Source organism: Triticum urartu, unplaced genomic scaffold, assembly GCF_056163025.1.
Source record: "Triticum urartu cultivar PI428250 unplaced genomic scaffold, HENAU_Tu73 scaffold790, whole genome shotgun sequence".
NCBI classification, from domain to species: domain Eukaryota; kingdom Viridiplantae; phylum Streptophyta; class Magnoliopsida; order Poales; family Poaceae; genus Triticum; species Triticum urartu.
Genome location: NW_028260981.1, coordinates 1 through 7,500, shown reverse-complemented (window position 1 = coordinate 7,500; position 7,500 = coordinate 1).

The following is a 7,500-nucleotide window of genomic DNA, read 5'->3' as shown; positions in this document are numbered from 1 at the left end:
CGAACCTACGACCAGTCAGTTAACAGCCGACCGCTCTACCACTGAGCTACTGAGGAACAAGGGGGGATTCGACCTCCTAGAGTTCAACTCCCGCTCTCAACCCATGAACAATATGAGTCCGAAGCTTCTTTCGTAACTCCCATAATTTCTTCGTAGTGGCTCCGTTCCATGCCTCATTTCATAGGGAAGCCCAAAGTGGCTCTATTTCATTCTATTTCACTTCCTAGCACTTCCTATCATTTAATATCCATCCCTTTGGTCTTATTGACATAAGAGATGTCATTTATAGTCTATCTCTTTCTATATATGGAAAGTCAAGAAATTCTCATCGAAACATCGAGAAATTGTGCATATAGAAAACTCTAAAGAAAGAAAAAAAGGAGACCCATGCCATGATTTTCAAATCTTTTCTATTTAGTAGTCTAAGTTTCTCGATGAGGATAATTAATTCGGTCGTTGTGGTCGGACTCTATTATGGATTTCTGACTACATTCTCCATAGGTCCCTCTTAGATCTTCTTTCTCCAATCTTGGATTAGGGAAGAAGGAGATATTCGCGACTACTGGCGATTTCATTATGGGGCAGCTCATGATCTTCATATCGATCTATTATCCACCTCTGTATCTATTCTTTCTTAGCTAAACAGGTGGAAGATCTATCCAATTTGGTTATATTATATCATGGACTCGAAAAACGGATCTGAATTTGACTGAAATGCACGATCTTCACAGGTATCACTTTTCACGATACCTAAAAGGTGGAATAGCGATTTTCGAACCATTTCCTATAAGAGAATGGTTTCCATTACTTTGAGAAATGGATTCTTATATCAAACTATAGCTATTGCATTAAAGAAGAAAAGAAACTAATAGAAGTCGAAGACGCGGAATGATAGTGAATAGAGAGAAAGATTCTTCTGATTTTCTTGTTTCTATCTACTAGACGCCGTAGAGAATTGAGAATTTTCATGTCTTTCAATTCTCGTACTCGTAATTGGAAAGTTATGGAAGGAGACCCATCATTTTGCAATGAAAACAACATATAAAACTCTGGACAATTTCGAAATCAGGCCAAGCGTCTTAATACATATGCAAAAAAATTCATTATTGGCCCACCATTGATTAGAAGATTTAGCTTGTATGAATCGCTATTGGTTTGATACGAATAATGACAATCGTTTCAGTATGTTAAGGATACAGATGTATCCACAATTCATTTAGAGTTACTTAATAGTCTATTTCTTATACCATATCTCTATCCCGTGAAATTCTCGAGCCAAAAGATGGATGCATATGCTGTGTTTCATTTTGCTAAATGATATCAATTAAATGGTGTATCAATTCCATAAATTGCATATAGCAATAAATAAATCAGCAAAATTCTTTCTAATATTTTAGATAGAAGAAACATTTCTTCTATCTAAAATATTAGAAAGAATGTACCCTTCTATCCAAATCCAATTTGCATCGATAAAATAAATCCAAATTCCAGTAGTAGATGAATAATTGCAAATTTGTGTGTGTACGAGATTAGAATAACTTCAAAATAACTGACATAATTTTGTATTTTTCCTGATCAGAAAAATACATGAAAAAGAAAGGAGGTAGAAAAATTTTTGGATTTATGGTTAAAGAAGAAAAAGAAGAAAACAGGGGTTCTGTTGAATTTCAAGTATTCAGTTTCACCAATAAGATACGGAGACTTGCTTCACATTTGGAATTACACAAAAAAGATTTTTCATCGGAAAGAGGTCTACGAAGACTTTTGGGAAAACGTCGACGTTTGCTGGCTTATTTGGCAAAGAAAAATAGAGTACGTTATAAGAAATTAATCGGTCAGTTGAATATTCGGGAGCAGTAATTTAATCGTTCAAATTTTTTTCTTGTTTTATTATTTTTTTAGTAGTCTTATAGTAGTCTTAGATTTTTCATTTTGATGAGCCTCGCTTTGAGGAATTCATGGAATAATCCATTTTCATGGAATAATGAATTAAGGAAGAAAGGATATGAGTCTACCGCTTACAAGAAAAGATCTCATGATAGTCAATATGGGCCCTCAACACCCATCAATGCATGGTGTTCTTCGACTGATCGTTACTCTCGATGGTGAGGATGTTATTGATTGTGAACCCATATTAGGGTATTTACACAGAGGAATGGAAAAAATCGCGGAAAACCGAACTATTATACAATACTTACCTTATGTAACAAGGTGGGATTATTTAGCTACTATGTTTACAGAAGCAATAACAGTAAATGCACCAGAATTCTTGGAGAATATTCAAATACCACAAAGAGCCAGCTATATTAGGGTAATTATGTTAGAATTAAGCCGGATAGCTTCTCACTTGCTATGGCTTGGACCTTTTATGGCGGATCTCGGCGCACAGACTCCTTTTTTCTATATTTTTAGAGAGAGAGAATTAATATATGATCTATTTGAAGCTGCTACAGGTATGCGAATGATGCACAATTACTTTCGCATCGGAGGAGTAGCCGCCGATCTACCTTATGGATGGATCGATAAATGTTTAGATTTCTGTGATTATTTTTTACGCGGAGTTGTTGAATATCAACAACTTATTACACAGAATCCAATTTTTTTAGAGCGAGTTGAAGGAGTAGGTTTTATTAGCGGAGAAGAAGCAGTAAATTGGGGCTTATCGGGACCGATGTTACGAGCTTCTGGAATACAATGGGATCTTCGTAAAGTAGATCCTTATGAGTCTTACAACCAATTTGATTGGAAAGTCCAATGGCAAAAAGAAGGGGATTCGTTAGCTCGCTATTTAGTACGAATTGGTGAAATGAGGGAATCCATCAAAATAATTCAACAAGCTGTAGAAAAAATTCCTGGAGGACCTTATGAAAATTTAGAAGTCCGACGCTTTAAGAAAGAAAATAATTCTGAATGGAATGATTTTGAGTATAAATTTCTTGGTAAAAAACCTTCGCCCAATTTTGAATTGTCAAGACAAGAGCTTTATGTAAGAGTAGAAGCCCCAAAAGGTGAATTAGGGATTTATCTAGTAGGAGATGATAGCCTTTTCCCCTGGAGATGGAAAATCCGTCCACCCGGGTTTATTAATTTGCAAATTCTTCCTCAGCTAGTTAAAAAAATGAAATTGGCTGATATCATGACGATATTAGGTAGTATAGATATCATTATGGGGGAAGTTGATCGTTGAAATGATAATAGATAGGGTAGAGGTAGAAACTATCAATTCTTTTTCGAAATTGGAATTATTAAAAGAAGTCTATGGACTGATATCGATTCTACCCATTTTGACCCTCCTTTTGGGAATAACAATAGAGGTACTCGTAATTGTGTGGTTAGAAAGAGAAATATCTGCGTCGATACAACAACGTATTGGTCCTGAATATGCTGGCCCCCTGGGCCTGCTTCAAGCTATAGCAGATGGGACTAAGCTACTTTTTAAAGAAGATATTCTGCCATCCCGAGGAGATATTTCTTTATTTAGCATTGGACCCTCTATAGCAGTCATATCAGTTTTATTAAGTTTTTTAGTTATCCCTTTGGGATATCATTTTGTTTTAGCCGATCTTAGTATTGGTGTTTTTTTATGGATTGCCATTTCAAGTATAGCTCCTATTGGTCTTCTTATGGCAGGATATAGCTCAAATAATAAATATTCTTTTTCAGGCGGTCTACGAGCTGCTGCTCAATCCATTAGTTATGAAATACCATTAACTTTTTGTGTGCTAGCAATATCTCTACGTGTGATTCGTTAAAATAGATCTTTTTCCTATAAAATCCATTAACTATTTATATTCCTTTTCTTATTTAGTATTTGGGTTGGTAAGTTAAACTAGATAGCTATATGAGTGAAACAAAACAGCTTATAAATTTGTAGTAAAAAGAAAAAATCTCATTTCCTACGTACAAGAAAAAAGTGGAAGTAAACATAAGCAGTGTAAACTCTTTATCCCAAGGTTGATATTTTTTAATTAGTCATCATATCTTGAAGCGGCCAAGAATAAAGGATTCACGATATGGAATTCCATTACTAGAATACTCCTAGTTATTACTATAACTTAATAATCCATAAGAAGAATCCACCAAAAGTTAGTGAAGGGTTAGGAACACTAAAGTACATAAAGGATTAGTAATGGAAAATCTAAAACATTAGAGATTTTTGCCCATAAAAGGAATCATAATAAGGACTTGCAATTTGTAGAAATTATCAAGTAGTACTTTCTTCGGATTCCGATCCAGAGTATGTTCCCATTCACTTGTTAAGGAAATGGCTATCAAGAACGAATTAACCCTTTATCCATTTTTTCTTTTTAAATACCCCCTCCCTGGGGAAAGAAGAATAGTAAAAAAGATATGGAGTGCACTAGAAAAAATTTTCATTATTTCCTTCCTCTATCCATATTCATGCAGAATTGCTCATGAACTAATACCCAACTCTTTCCATTTATTAATTGAATTCCTATAACAAGTAACAAGTGTTTTATTCCAAGATTAAGTTATTACTGAACAAAGAAAAATTTTCATTATATTATAAAGGATGAGATCAATTCGGAAGCGCTTTTTCTTATTCTAGCAGACGGAATTCCTTTGGTCTAATTTAGGACTTTCAAATCTATTTTATTTTATCTAATTCTATCTACGCCCCCGGGGCTAGGAACAAAACAGTCCTTTCCTTTTTCTGATCATAGAGAAGCCGTATGAAGCTAAGGTTTCATGTACGGTTTTGAAATAGCGGTGGGAACTGTGATGTTATCACCGACTATGATTATCTAACAGTTCAAGTACAGTTGATATAGTTGAAGCACAGTCAAAATACGGTTTTTTTGGATGGAATATTTGGCGTCAGCCTATAGGTTTTCTGGTTTTTTTAATTTCTTCTTTGGCAGAATGTGAAAGATTACCCTTTGATTTACCAGAAGCGGAGGAAGAATTAGTAGCAGGTTACCAAACTGAATATTCCGGTATCAAATATGGTTTATTTTATCTTGTTTCTTACCTAAATTTATTAGTTTCTTCTTTATTTGTAACAGTTCTCTACTTGGGCGGGTGGAATTTATCTATTCCCTATATATCCTTTTTTGATTTTTTCCAAATGAATAAAGCAGTTGGAATTTTGGAAATGACAATGGGTATATTTATTACATTAACTAAAGCTTATTTATTTCTCTTCATTTCTATCACAATAAGATGGACTTTACCGAGGATGAGAATGGATCAGTTATTAAATCTTGGATGGAAATTTCTTTTACCTATTTCCCTGGGCAATCTCTTATTAACAACCTCTTCTCAACTTGTTTCACTATAAATAAGATAATACAATAATAGTAAGAATATTTTCAACACAAAAGCTCTCTCAAACAAGAGAAAGAAACATATCTTTTTCATAGATATTTAGAATGAATATGTTCCCTATGGTAACTGGGTTCATGAGTTATGGTCAACAAACAATACGTGCTACAAGGTACATAGGTCAAAGTTTCATAACTACCTTATCCCACACAAATCGTTTACCTATAACGATTCACTACCCTTATGAAAAATCAATTACACCAGAGCGTTTCCGAGGGCGAATCCACTTTGAATTTGATAAATGTATTGCTTGTGAAGTATGTGTTCGCGTATGTCCGATAGATTTACCCGTTGTGGATTGGAGATTTGAAAAGGATATTAAAAGAAAACAATTGCTTAATTATAGTATTGATTTCGGAGTTTGTATATTTTGTGGCAATTGTGTTGAGTACTGTCCAACAAGCTGTTTATCAATGACTGAAGAATATGAACTTTCTACCTATGATCGTCATGAATTGAATTACAATCAAATTGCTTTAAGTCGGTTACCAATCTCCATAATGGGAGATTACACAATTCAAACAATTAGGAATTCGTCTGAAAGTAAAATAAACAAAGAAAAATCTTCGAATTCAAGAACGATTACTGATTACTAAACTTTGATTTTGTCTTTCTGTTATAAAAATCTAATAATTCTTTATTAAACTTTAAAATTAAACTATAAAGAAAAACGAAAAACTACTGCTTATTGGAAATTATTTCTTATTTTAAATCAGACTAGATTTTCGTGATATAATATAATTTATAACTATAAGTTTATACACAAAAAAATACCCTAATCCTTTTTTCCTTCCTTGAATCCTTTAGTTTTAGTCAGTTCATGAAAAATTTTATACTATTAATTTCTTTTTATCCATAATGGATTTACCTGGACCAATACATGAGATTCTTATGCTATTTGGGGGATTTGTTCTTCTACTAGGGGGTCTAGGAGTAGTATTACTTACCAACCCCATTTATTCTGCCTTTTCGCTGGGATTAGTTCTTGTTTGTATATCCTTATTCTATTTTTTATTAAATTCCTACTTTGTAGCTGTCGCACAACTTCTTATTTATGTGGGAGCCATAAATGTCTTGATCATATTCGCTGTAATGTTCGTAAATGGCTCAGAATGGTCTAAAGATAAGAATTATTGGACTATTGGAGATGGGTTCACTTCACTCGTTTGTATAACTATTGTTTTTTCACTAATGACTACTATCCCAGATACGTCGTGGTATGGAATTCTTTGGACTACAAGATCAAACCAAATAGTAGAACAGGGTCTCATAAATAATGTTCAACAAATTGGAATTCATTTAGCAACCGATTTTTATCTTCCGTTTGAACTCATTTCCATAATTCTTCTAGTTTCTTTAATAGGTGCAATTACTATGGCTCGGCAATAAGAAAACTTAGAAAAAGTACAAATTATAAGAATTGCAAATCTAAAATAAATAACTAAAGAATCACAATTTTGATTTAGTAAAATCCATCTACTGCCAACAAATACCTCCTTTTTTTTTTTTTTTTTTTTCTTTTGTTGTGTAATTGTTCTATTGTAATTAATTGAATCGGTTCAATTCTTGCCCTCATATTGAAATGAATCGAGATTGATAAGGAGTTAGTTAATGATGTTTGAGCATGTACTTTTTTTGAGTGTCTATTTATTTTCGATTGGTATCTATGGATTGATCACAAGCCGAAACATGGTTAGAGCTCTAATATGTCTTGAACTTATACTGAATTCAATTAATCTAAATCTCGTAACATTTTCTGATCTATTTGATAGTCGCCAATTAAAAGGAGATATTTTCGCAATTTTTGTTATAGCCCTTGCAGCTGCTGAAGCCGCTATTGGACTATCCATTCTTTCTTCCATCCATCGTAATAGGAAATCCACTCGTATCAATCAATCTAATTTATTGAATAATTAGACTTTTGAATAATTAGACATAGAATCCTCTAAACAAAGGCGCACATATTAAAATAAATAGAAATCAATACTATTTTCTTAGTATTATTTGAGAATATCCATTTTTTTTAGTAGATTATTGCATAGTATTCTTTTTCACTTAAATGAATTTTTGTATTTGTAATTCATTGATATTGCAATTTGAATATTGCAATAATTTATATTGAAAAGACGATAGCCAATTTATTGGCTAATTCGA